Genomic DNA, 13,042 nt, shown 5'->3' with positions numbered 1-13,042 from the left:
CCCAATGGCCAACAAGACCTAGTTTTTGATTTTGGGTGACATGAGGAAAATATTCCCCCACCTCTTCTGCTCAAAACCAATGCCACTGTTGATTTTACGGGAGCTTTAGTGGACTCTCTTGCTTTCTTTGACTTGTGTAAAGTGGGCAGAAAATGGCGACTGCAAGTGGACCCACAGCTGACTAAAACGATGAGACAGTGGGAGAGATTAGGACACTCGATGGTTATCCTGTGCAACCGGCGCAGGCAGTGCCACTCAATGTGCCTAGTTTCACACTTCCTGCAGTGCATCTTGTGGATAGTACACACGGCTGCCACAGTGCGTCGGTGATGGAGGGAGTGAATGTTTGTGGATGGGATACCAAGCAAGCGAGCTGCTTTGTCCTGGATGGTGTCCAGCTTCTTGAGTGTAGTTGGAGCTGCACTCATCCAGGCAAGTGGGGAGTATTCCTTCGTACTCCTGACTTGTGTCTTGTGGATAGGTTGACAGGCTTTGGGGATTCAGGAGATGAGTTACGCGTCACAGGATTCCCACCCTCTGACCTGCTGTTACAGCCACAGTATTTATATGGCTGCTCCAGTTCAGATTTTGGTCAATGGTAATCCCCAGGCTGTTGATAATATTAAAATGTGTTTGATTAAACAATTCTGTGAAGAACCTAGGGATGTTTTGCAATGTTAAAGGCGCTTTGTAAATACCATTTGTTGTTTAGAACCTAGGTTCCGGTTGAGAAATACAGTAGGAAATATTTCAGAAGATTTTTTTTTTCAATTACGTGAGACATTGTTCTGATTATACCACGAAGAACTGTGAATGTAGCCCAATCCATCGTGGAAACCAGCCTCCCATCCGTTAACTCCGTCTGTTCTTCCCGCTGCCTCGGAAAAGCAGCTAGCAGAATCAAGAACCCCACGCATGCCAGACATTCTCTCTTCAGCCTTCTTCCGTTGAGAAAAGGATATGAAAGTTTGAGGTCACGTAACAACTAACTTCAGAACAGCTTCTTCCCTGCTGTCATCAGACTTTTGAATGGACCTACCTCATCTTAAGTTGATCTTCCTCTACACCGTAGCTATGACTGTAACAATACATTCTGCATGTTATTCTTTTCCTCCTTCCCTATGTACTCTATGAACGGTATGTTTTGTCTGTACAGTGCGCAAGAAACATTACTTTTCAATCTATATTAATACATGTGACAATAATAAATCAAATATTAATGCTGATTATATATTACTGCTGGTAATAAATAATAATCAATTATATATAATCACCATTATTACTACTCATGTTATCATCCGTATTACTTTGGTATATTTTGTTCTGAGGAGCCAGTGTTTACGTCTGAGACTCGCGGTGGGGGACGAGGGGATTGTGTTTTGTGTTCCTGCCTTTCTGTCTGCCCGCAGCCTGAAATGTGGATAAACAGCAGCCCAGACGCCGACTGCACAGAACGCTCTGTCGGGCTCAGTTCGGGAAGGTAGCCAGCCCTGTGGAGCTGTATTTCAGTACAAGTCAGCACCTACAGGGAGCGCGGGGGTTGAAGGAAATTTCGGGTGGGGAGGAGGAGGAGATGGGATTTTTAAAAAGTGTGTGCATTGTGCTGGTGAACTTTGGACACCAGCCCAAACAAACCAACTTGGATTTTTGAGCCATTATGCACAGAAGCAGCCAAACAGAGTCAGGTTGTGTGTTGACTGGTCTCCTGTTTGTTTTCCTGAGTAATGTATAAATCTGACGTGTTGAATAGACAGGAGTGTTAGCGAGGCCAGTGTGCCGCGTCTGTTTATGCTCTTAACGCTGGCGTCAATATAGTAATCCACTGCTTAGGAATACGTGCAGATGGATACAGGAAGGGTTGCTAGTGGAGACTCATTGGCAAGAGCTTCCTAGTGACACTTAGCAACGGACGTCACAGTGAGGTAATTGGTATCATAAAATGCCATCTGCTGTGCCTAGTGAATGGACCCAACAACAAATACTGGTATATAGCTTTTAATGTGCATGTCCCTTTCCAATTCTGCATTCTGGCAAAATATACATTTGTCATGCTGACTTTTAGAGAGGTACAGAACAACATGAAGAATGTTTCCTGTCCATAATTTGATTTATTATTGTTGCATACATTGGGATACAGTGAAAAGTATTGTTTTTTGCACGCTGTACAGACAAAAACATACCTTTCCTAGAGAACATAGACGAGAAGCAAAGGCGAGGGTACAGAATGTAATGTCACAGCCGTAGCTAGAGTGTGGAAAAGAGCGACTTAGTATATGGTGGGTCCAGTCAAAAGTCTGACGGCAGGAGGGAAGACGCTGTTCTTGAGCCGGTTGGTACGTGACCTCAGATTTTTGAATTTTTCTCCCAACGCAAGAAGGTGAGGGAGAGAATATTCGGGGTGCGTGGGGTTCTTAATTATGCTGGCTGCTTTTCTGAGGCGGTGGGAAGTGAAAATGGAGACAGTGAACGGGAGGCTGGTTTGCGCGATGGATTGGGCTAAGTTCACAATCCTTTGTACTTCTGTGAAAACCCTAAATCAATGCCCCTGCTTTTTGGTTGAGCCAATCCACTCGCTGACTCATGGTAGATCCCAGCGCAGTAGTGCCTCAATTTCAAAATTCCTTCTTTTTAACTCCCTCGTCACTTATTTTCATCCACCCTATCTGTAATCTATTCCAGCCACCAAACCCTCCCGAGATCTCTGCATCCCTCCTGATTCTGGCCTCCCGTGCACTATTGTCTGCTTTCATTCCCCCTGCATCTTGCTGGGCCTGAAGCCTTCCTAAATTTCTCCTCATTCCACCTTGACAAGACTGGACCAAGCCACAACCCCTCACCTCTGCTTATGTGGGTTCCGATCCAGAGCCACATTGCTCTTGGAACGTTAACTCTCGCTTCTCCACAGATGCTGCCAAGCCCGCTGAGTTTTATGAATTCAGATTCCCAGAATCTGCGCGTTAATTTGCTTTTAATCCCACAAAGTGGGATTTGCACTTTGTTTGAAAGCATAATGGCAGCCTCTCATTCCAAAGCTCCCAATTATTGCTCAAAAGGAGACTGATCCTGGCTCCAAGATGCTGAATCATTGATCAAAACCCTCTGCTTCTTTGTGAAGATAAACAGTATTTGGGAATACAGCTGGTGACAGTTAAACTCCCAGTTTGGGGTTGATGCTGTGATTCACCACCTCTATGGAAAGTGGCCCGACCGTGAAGGCAAGTTGCTTGCGCTGTTTCACATTCTTCCTCTCGCTTTGTGTCTGTCAACTTTGACCTACAGTGAACGCCAGCAATCCCATTCACATCCACTCGACAGGGAAATGACATCGAATATTGGCTCGGGGTGAGGCTACAGTCATGGTTTTTAAGTGGAAAGTTTTGGGAGCTGTCCCATTCCTCACAATCCAGGCCGACCGAAAATATTGAAAAACGGGGTTGAACTTTACACTTGTTTCTCCCCTCCCCCCACCCTCCCCCAAATCTCCGCAGGTTGGGAAGGTCCACAGAATTTTTCAAATGGCTTCCCCATTGCCATCCCTTCCCCCGCCGACTTATCCACAATTTCCCAGTGGCAGGTGAGGCCTAGCTAGCCCTGCTCGCCAGCCCTTGAACCCAATTAAGGCCCCCTAAGTGGACAATAAGTGACCATTTAAGGGGCTTCTCCTCACAGCCCTCAATTTTCAGGGGACACGCAGTAAGTCACCCTGCTCAGGCCTCGCAAGGGAAGGAGGATGGCTGTGGGGAGGGTGTCATCCTCAACACATTCGTTCCTACATCCAGCATCACCGCACCCCCCTCCCCCCGCCCTGCCCCCCCCAACCTCACAAGGACCCCTGCAGGTGCCCCTACATCCCGGCCTCTCTATCAGGAAGCTGTTCTATCTCTCCCCACCTCTGTGGGCCTTCTTTTCCACCCCGCCCTGTGAGCACCCACACTTCACTGGTCGGGCACTCCAGCTGGGTGTGCGCACGGTTTTATGTGCAGGGATTTGAGTTGCTTCTCTCAGCTGGGAAGTTCGATGTGGCCTCAGTCACCTGTTGCCTTTGAAAACGTAAAAACAGAAGATGCTGGAAAAGCAAGAGTTGGCCAACATCCGTGAATCATAGAACCCCTACAGTGCAGAAGGAGGCAATTCGGACCATCGAGTCTGCACTGATCACAATCCCACCCAGGCCCTATTCTAGTAACCCCACATATTTACCCTGCTAATCCGCCTGACACTAGGGTCAATTTAGTCGGCCATTCAACCTAAATCACACATCTTTGGACTGTGGGAGGAAACCGGAGCACCCAAAGGAAACCCGTGCAGACATGGGGAGAATGTGTAAACTCCACACAGTGAACCTGGGTCCGTGGCTGTGAGGTAGCTGTGCTAACCACTGTGCCACCGTGCTGCCCCATGAAGAGAAAAGGGAGGCAAACATGCAGATACCACAACATTTACTCGCCTTTGAAAGAAGAATTTCACCATTAAAACATTGCTATGTCAGTTCTCTGCATAGACCCTTGGAGTGTTTTGTATTGTCGTTTCATATTTTCACTATCATTTAATCGTTTTATTACAGGCTCCAATTCCTTATTTCAGTTCAGAAACCTACTTAGAAGGCAGAACGATTCACCTTTAAGCATCGCCGTTCAAAAGGTTTTGCAGCTAATTAAGCTGCTGCTGTAGTGTAGGAAACGTGGCATTTGGATTGTGCTCTGTTCTCCCAATGGCAATGTGATAATGACCAAATCTTTAGGTGTTGGTTGAGGGGGTGAAGATTAGCCAAGGACACTTTTGTGATGCACAGCTAAGAGAGCAGACACTGCCTCGGTTTTGCTGTTCCACCAGCAGTGCAGCACACCCTCAGCACTGCGCTGTGGGGGGGGGGGAGTGCCAGCCTTGATTGTGAGATCAACTTCTTGTACTCGGGACTCAAACCCCACAGCCTTCCCGCAGAGGGGCACAAGCATCTGACACAGGGCCTAACCTTTTAGGCCTTCGATTTCGATCACCCCCATCCAGTCTGCGTCAACAAGAATCCCTTTCAGGCCCTATCCCTGTAATCCCATGTGTTTACCCTATTAATCCCACTGACACTAAGGGTCAGTTTAGCGTGGCCAATTCACCTAACACGTACTCCTTTGGAGTTTTCCAAATTTTCAATCACTAGTACACTTTTGCACTCAGTCACTGTCACCACGCCGCAACTGGTGGTGTTCATGAGCGCAAAACTGGCCGAAAGACACACTGGTTAGGTGCATGCTAAATTCTCCCTCCGTTACTCAAACAGGTGCCGGAGTGCGGCGAATTGGGGATTTTCACAGTAACTTCACTGCAGTTTTAACATAAGCCTACATGTGACACTAAACCCAAAAGCTTAAACTAATTTTTTGGCCGTCGTTTCAGCGTCGCACACATTTGTGTGCGCACGTTCAAGCTCCTTGGGTGGATGTGGTGAATCCCTGGGACCAGCCACCGTTTGGTCTGATGAGGAAATTGGTGCAGGCTTCTCAGGGTATTTTTAATTTCCTGCGTGATTTGAGGTTGTGCACTGAATCCTCTTTTGCTTCAGCAGCTTGGGCTGTGGAGGGTCGGTTCGTTTGCTGGGGCAGAAGTGCCCGACCCCCCTCTCAGACTCAGGAGACCACGGCGGGCAGTTCCCTCATGACTCAAAGCCAGAGGAAACCCAGTGAGTTCCTCTTTCTCAAACCAAAGAGTGAAGATCATAAGGTAAGAAGTGATTCTCTAAAAATATTCTGTATGTAGTGTATGTGTGTATATAATGTACGAGTGTGTGTGTAGTGTGTGATTTTTATAAATGTTTTTACAAACAGTGCATTTCCCGCTGCCGAATTTTGACCTTAGCTCCCAGTGACTCTTATTGATGGAGTTACCATTGTTGAACTATTGAACTGAATGAAATTTCCACGTGATGGTAAGAGGAAATGATATCTAGTTAGCGGGAAGAGCAGGCTGAGTCATCAAAGCAGCTACTCTTGGGATCATGGTTGCTTATTCGGAAACAATCGCTTCTCAGACTCCAGCTCTTAAAGATTGGCAGTTCTTGGGCCAAGTTCCAGTAGAACTTCCAGCCCCCTCTCCCTCGTGGCATTTGTGTGCTTTTAAAACGTCGGCAGATGTGTGCGTTCCTAAAATATCTGTGAGGGCTCCTTGGTGGGTCCCCGGCAGCTTATGTAAAGGAGTATTGTGCAGTCGTCTGGGTGATTCTCTGAAGAGCACCTCCCCATTCCTGGTATTCCTCTCTCAACGCGTTTTTCCTGGCCCGCTCCTCAGTGCCTTCTTTCTAAAGAAAATATGATGCTGGCTCCGTTCCCCGTCGAGCTGAAGGGACGTTTCCTTTCAGAGAGTTCCGAGGCAGACTGGCTGCGAGCGGAGGGTGTTCCTTGCCGGTTGAGGGAGGATAGTAAGGAGCTCATCTCGGGTAGACACTTCTCATGCAAAGCACTTAATTCAAAGCATTTACTTCCTCCAAGCACTAGCCACGGGGCGTGCTGTGCTAAATATCTGCACTTCCTCTCCATTCACAGGGTGAAACCTATGAATGGCCCACGGACAGTGACTTTCTGATTCCTGAATAGGTAATAGGGTGCTGACTACAAGAGATGCTCCACTTGCTGACTGCTGCTAACCTGTGGGGCCTGTGCGAAAAGCTGGAGTCCCTTGTCTGTCTCCTTTCACCATTAGCATCTTTTAAGTGGCTGCAAGGTGATGTTTCATGGAGCATTGATCTGTGAACTGGAGGAGGATGACGGTTTGGAATCCCGCCTGCGTTTCACCTGGAAGAAGCCTCACCACACCAGGTTAAAGTCCAACAGGTTTATTTGGTAGCAAACGCCACTAGCTTTCGGAGCTGACTGTTCCTTCGTCAGGTGGGCAGGAGAACTCTCCCCACCCACCTGATGAAGGAACAGCCAGCTCCGAAAGCTAGTGGCGTTTGCTACCAAATAAACCAGTTGGACTTTAACCTGGTGTTGTGAGACTTCTTACTGTGTTTAACCTCGTCCAACACCAGCATCTCCACATCATGTTTCATCTGGATCCAGTGGAGCTGTGGGAAAATTGGTCCTGACATTCCCTTCAATCCCCTCCAGCTAGGCCTGCTGAGCTGGCCCGGGTTTAGAAATGGGCATGAGCAGCAGTGATCCAGACTCGCCTCCCTGCTCGTGGACTGCTTCAAGATGGCGCCGGAGCGATGGCGAGTAGTCCCCAGCACACCCTCTAATTCTGTCTTTTACTCTTGTCCTATGCTCTTAAAACTGAACTCTACACTACATTCTGCACCCTCTCCTTTCCTTCTCTCCTGTGTGTTCTATGAACGGTATGCTTTGTCCGTATAGTGCACAGGAAACAATACTTTTCACTGCGTCCCAATACGTGTGGCAGGAATAAATCAAATCAAATTGAGGGGAGAAGGTGTGAATGTTGAAGGGCAGAAAGAGGTTGAGGGGCGGGCGAGAATATTAAAGGAACAGCAACTTTAGAAATCTTGAATTTGTCTGTTAGAATGAGTTGCCTACCATTGGAAGGAGGCCATGTTTAATGGCACTTTTACATCACTGTTGAAATCCTGAGATAATGGATCCACACGCATCAAGAGTGCTACTGGAAGTCTGATTATTAGAAGATCATAGGAGCCACTTTTCAGACAGGCAATGGGGAGTTATCATAAGGAGGCCATTTGGCCCTTTGAGCCTGTGCCAACTCTCCAATAGAGCATCTTACCCAGACCCTATCCTCGTAATCTGGTGTAGAATCATAGAACCCTACAGTGCAGAAAGCGGCCTTTTGGCCCATCGAGTCTGCACTGACCATAATCCCACCCAGGCCCTACCCCCATATCCCTACAAATATTATCCTCTAGTCCAAGCATCTCAGGACACTAAGGGGCAATTTTAGTACGGCCAATCAACCTAACCCGCACATCTTTGAACTGTGGGAGGGAACCGGAGGAAACCCATGCAGACACGAGGAGAATGTGGAAACTCCGCACAGACAGTGACCCGAGCCTGGAATCGAACTCAGGTCCCCGGAGCCGTGAAACAACAGTGCTAACCGCTGTGCTACCATGCCGCCCTTAAATTTAACGAAAAGTTTTATATTTTATTTATTAGTCACAAGTAAGCTTACATTAACACTGCAATGAAGTCACTGTGAAAATCCTTTAGTCACCACACTCCCAACACCTGTTTGGGTACACTGAGGGAGAATTTAGCATGGCTGATGCACATAATCAGTGCGTCTTTCAGACTGTGGGAGGAAACTGGAGCACCCGGAGGAAACCCACACAGACACGGGGAGAGCGTGCAGACTCCACACGATCGCCTGAGGCTGAAATGGTCTTTGAATCAACCATATAGGGAATCTATGATTTGTACTCTGCCTTCTCGATGAACTAAGTCTGATGTTGGTACTTGGGCCGTATTTGACTGGCACACTGCCTGTAACAGGTCCCCCCACACACGAGAAATGTTTCTTAACCAGTTACACTGTTTGGGCAGCTGAGAAGTGGTTTAAAATGAGCTGCTTGTTTGCTCTGAGCCCACTCTTCATGACTAGTTAGTGGGATGGCATGGTGGCACAGTGGTTAGCACTGCTGCCTCACAACGCCAGGGATCCGGGTTCGATTCCCAGCTTGGGTCACTGTCAGTGTGGAGTCTGCACGTTCACTCCGTGTCTGCGTGGGTTTCCTCCAGGCGTTCCGGTTTTCTCCCGCAGTCCAAAGATGTGCTGATTAGGTATATTGGCCGTGCTAAATTTTCCTCGGTGTACCTGAACAGGTGTCACAGTATGGTGACTACGAGATTTTCATAGTAACTTCGTCGCAGTGTTAATGTAAACCAACTTGTTACACTAATAAATGAACTTTAACTTTGAATAGCAGGAAGGCTGAGAAAGAGTCATTTATTTACTTTTCTCTGGTTTAGTAGATGTTTGTGAAAGCGTTTGGGTGGAAACACAGACTGCCATTCAAGAGACGTATAGACATAGATTAGTATTCATAGAATTACAGATTAAAACAGCACAGTGGGAGGCCATTCAGCCCATGGAGTATTTGCTAGCTCTTTCGAAGAGCCATCCAGTTGGTTGAGACCCCTGCTTTTTCCCCTATTCCCTAAACCTTTTTTCTGTGAGAATTTATTCAATCCCCTTTTGAAACTCGCTGTTGGATCTCTGCATGAAAAGATTCTTCCTCTTGCTGTAAATACTGGCCAGCCAGCGACACCCATGTCTCACTGATGAATTTAAAAAAATGCCCACCCCGTCCCCCCAGCTCTTCCTGACAATCACCACAAAACCAAACAGCCTTCTGGTTCTTGACCCTGTGGTTGGTCTCTCTCTGTGGAAACCCTTTGTGATTTAAAATATCTCCATCAAACCACCTCCTCACCTTCTCTGCATTAAGTGGAATAGCCCCATCATCTCCAGTTGATCCACACCCTAAACCCTGGAACCCTGTCCTGACACAAATTGATATTAATACGCACAGGTTTATACTGATAGAGAAAGATGCAGAGAAATAGACAACTGTGAGGAAAACCTTTCTCTTGGTTCTGTCAGCAACTAATTTACTGTTTTTTGTAGTCTTTTAATCTTATTATTTTAAGTTTCAATGCCACCCACCTGCTGCTATTTAGATGCTATGCCAGTGTATTTTTCTGCACAGCATAGTGGTTAGCATTGTTGCCTCAAAGCGGCAGGGACCCAAGTTCGATTCCGGCCTTGGGTCACTGCCTGTGTGGAGTTTGCACATTCTCCCTGTGTCTGCACGGATTAGGCGGTTTGGCCATGCTTATTTGCCCCTTATTGTCAGGGGAATTAGCAGGATAAATACATGGGGTTACAGGGCTAAGGCCTGGGTGGGATTGCAGTTGGTACAGACTCGATGGGGAGAATGGCCTTTTTCTTGACTATAGGTGTATGTGCACGTGCACCCAAATGGATTGAGTGCTGTGATGTTCACCATGGGGTACCTTGTGGGGCAGTATGTGCCAATCCTTTCTCCTGAGCCAGTAGCCAACTTGCCCACTATAATGGCCAATAAAGGCCCGTTCACAATGTGGCCAAATAGGGTGACCGCCAACCCGCTAATCTTTCCAATGTGCCTGATGGCAGGCGAGAAATTCTCCTACTCAGCCAGAACCTGCAGAAGGCATTGGCAAACCACTGCACACTCCGTGCCGAGCAGAGCCTGGACCAACACACGGTCACTAACGCTGTCTTGGGGCACGGTACCTGAAGAGAGAGAGAGAAATTGCTTTACCATCTGCTGTGACATATGTGGATGATGCACTCAAAGCTTGGAGGGCAAATCAATCCAACTAAAACCTGCATATCGCTCAGTAAATGGTGCAAGAGAAACAGAAGTGGTAGTTATCCACAACCCGCCCCCCCCACAACTCCCACCTCAATATGATGTGACTGCGCCATGCTATTGAAAGGTCCCAGTTTTGAGTCCCACTCTGGCTTATTACAGTTCACCCCCCCCCCCCCCCCCCCCCCCCCCCCCCGGACATGTGGGTAGACTTTTGACTGGGAACAGGGCTGGTGTCGGCAGTGATGCTCTTGCACTCATATAGCCTGCTGACAACTCTCGCATCACACGTGCGTGGAGAGCCGTACGAGAGGGCTCTCGGTTCGCTGCCGTGGCACCGCAGCCTTGTGCGAGTCGCCTTCTTGGAGGCGAGGAGAGCATTGGCACAGGAAAGTGTCCGCTGCTTGTAGTGGGTGACCTGTCTTCTCAGCTTGCCAATGCTATCTGGCAGAAAGGGACCCCAAGGAGATCGGAAGTCTTTGAAAATAATGTCTGGGCTTGGAGCCAACTCTGGATGATGACTATCCGCGCTGCTACTCTGTTGCCCTATTGACACTGCAGTATTCTTTCCTATTAGCTTTTAACTTTTACTGTTCACTTAAGTTCCACCCAGTAATGGCCACAAAGTCACATTAACTGTACATTGCATGTGCCCAAGATGCGCCACAAAGGCTGCAACTGTGGTTAACTGAGGGCGAGCTTGCTGTCGCCTGGCTTATTAGAATATTTACAGCGCAGAATACTGCAGCCTCATTGTCAAGAACTGTTTTAGAATTTTTCATTAGCACAGAATAAGTTGCCAAGTACAAATTGTTAACACAGCTTCTTGTCACACCTCGCACAACATTGCTAGCTTCTGAATTTGAGTGAGGGGGTTGGTGGATACTGAGCCGGCAATTTCTTTCGAAGTAACAGCGCTCAGTGAAGTGATATATAAATGTAACTATCCCGCGTTTAAAATGCATCTTGTCATCTTGAAACTGGACAAAGCCCTTCACTTAATCAATCAGTGGATAGTTACAGAAACAACTTTAGTTGATTTGATCTGATTCATTATTGCCACATGTATTAGTGTACAGTATTGTTTCTTGCGCGCTGCACAGACAATGTACATGGAAAAGGAAAGGAGAGAGTGCAGAATGTAGTGTTACAGTCATAGCCAGCATGGAGAGAAAAATCAACTTAGTGCGAGGGAGGTCCATTCAAATGTCTGATGAGAGCAGGGAAGAAGCTGTTCTCCAGTTGGTTGATACGTGATCTCAGACTTCTGTACCTTTCTCCCGATGGAAGAAGGTATAACAGAGAATGTCCGGGTGCGTGGGGGTCCTTGAAGGTGGTGAATCTCTGGAATTCTCTGCCCGTTGAAGTGGTGGAGGCTGCCTCGCTAAATATTTTTAAGAAGCGGGTTGATGGGTTTTTGATAAGAGAGGGGATTAAGGGTTATGGGGAGAGGGCGGGAAAGTGGAACTGAGCCACGACAGATCAGCCATGATCTTATTGAATGGCGGGGCAGGCTCGAAGGGCCAGATGGCCTACTCCTGCTCCTATTTCTTATTATGTTGGCTGCTTTCCCGAGGCAGTGGGAAGTGTAGACAGGGTCAGTGGATGGGAGGCTGGTTTGCCTGATGGACTGGGCTTCATTCATGTAGTTTCTTGCAGTCTTGGGCAGAGCAGGAGTTATTCCCAGGACTTGTATGAGAAGGTCTAGCTAAGTTGGCTGGGTGGCTGGTTTGTGATGCAGAGGGGTTATCCATGGCCGCCTCAGCTGTGTTGATCCTTAGGTTAAGTCACCACCACTTCAAAGAGGAGAGCAGCATTGGTCATCTGGGATTATGGCGACTTTCCCTTTTATGAGAAGGGGGAGGAAAAAGAACTGGAAGTTTCTCACTGAGAATTTGGTATGTCTGAATCACTGTGTGTGGTAGAAAGCAGGGAATTCCCCACAATAAATTCATTGTTCTACAAGATTGCTTTGATGTTGATCCTTGTGCTGAAGTGGGTGAGGTGACAGGGTCAGAGGGAATGGGCACTGTCTAATATTGCCTCTGACTGCAGGTTGGGTGTTCTGCAGGCCGCCCAGTCTCAGAACGTTGCATGGTTCAAGAACGGGACAAATGATACCTTGGTCTGAATTCTCAGGATGGCAAAAGCTTGACGTCCACCATCCTCCGAGTTGGCGAAGAATGCATGCTGCCGACTTTGACTGGCCTACTGGCATTTTGTGCTCAATTGAGCTTTGATTGGCAGTAAGCAGGTATATCCGTCTACTCTTGGGTGGAAGTCCAGCCTCAGGGAGCTGTTAGTCAAGCAGATTGGCTTGGGGGGGGGGCGGCGGTGGCAATCGTGGTGTCGAGAGGATGAGAGTGGCTGGAGCTCTCCTGTCCCTGTGGGGAGGGTGCCCCAAATCTGAAAGGGCCATCAGATTGAGTCCCCACTCAATCACCCCACATCCCGCCCAAGATCGAGATGGTTGTTCACTTTTTCTATTCAGCACCCTGATCCACAACCAGCATCCACTTGCCTAAACATTGAGACTGGGTGGGAAAGGGCCTTTAAGATGCCCTAATAAGGGCTTAACTGGACTTCCCATCCAAGGCACTGTGCTCCCTACTGTGAAATTGAGTTTGTGTTGTGGTGGGATGGATGGCGGAGGGGATCCTGTCAATGCAAAAATGTTGTCCCTGGAGTTAGTTACCACAGCACAAAAGAAGGGTCTTCTAGTGA

General features: G+C 47.8%; 1 long non-coding RNA gene across 3 annotated transcripts in view; it reads left to right on the top strand.

Moving 5' to 3' along the window:
- Positions 1-13,042, top strand: part of LOC145346501 (uncharacterized) — a 174,356-nt gene that overhangs the window by 113,232 nt on the left and 48,082 nt on the right. For 2 of the 3 annotated variants that reach the window (XR_013887702.1, XR_013887701.1), the window contains exon 4: positions 5,561-5,715. This is a non-coding gene — a long non-coding RNA (uncharacterized LOC145346501). Of the gene's footprint in view, positions 1-5,557; positions 5,716-13,042 lie in introns of all 3 variants that reach the window. The other variant, XR_013887703.1, reaches the window with a different exon arrangement.

The sequence above is a fragment of the Carcharhinus amblyrhynchos genome, chromosome 8, assembly GCF_965287045.1.
Source record: "Carcharhinus amblyrhynchos chromosome 8, sCarAmb.v2.hapA, whole genome shotgun sequence".
In the NCBI taxonomy this organism is placed as follows: domain Eukaryota; kingdom Metazoa; phylum Chordata; class Chondrichthyes; order Carcharhiniformes; family Carcharhinidae; genus Carcharhinus; species Carcharhinus amblyrhynchos.
This window is presented reverse-complemented; position numbering and strand designations above follow the sequence as displayed.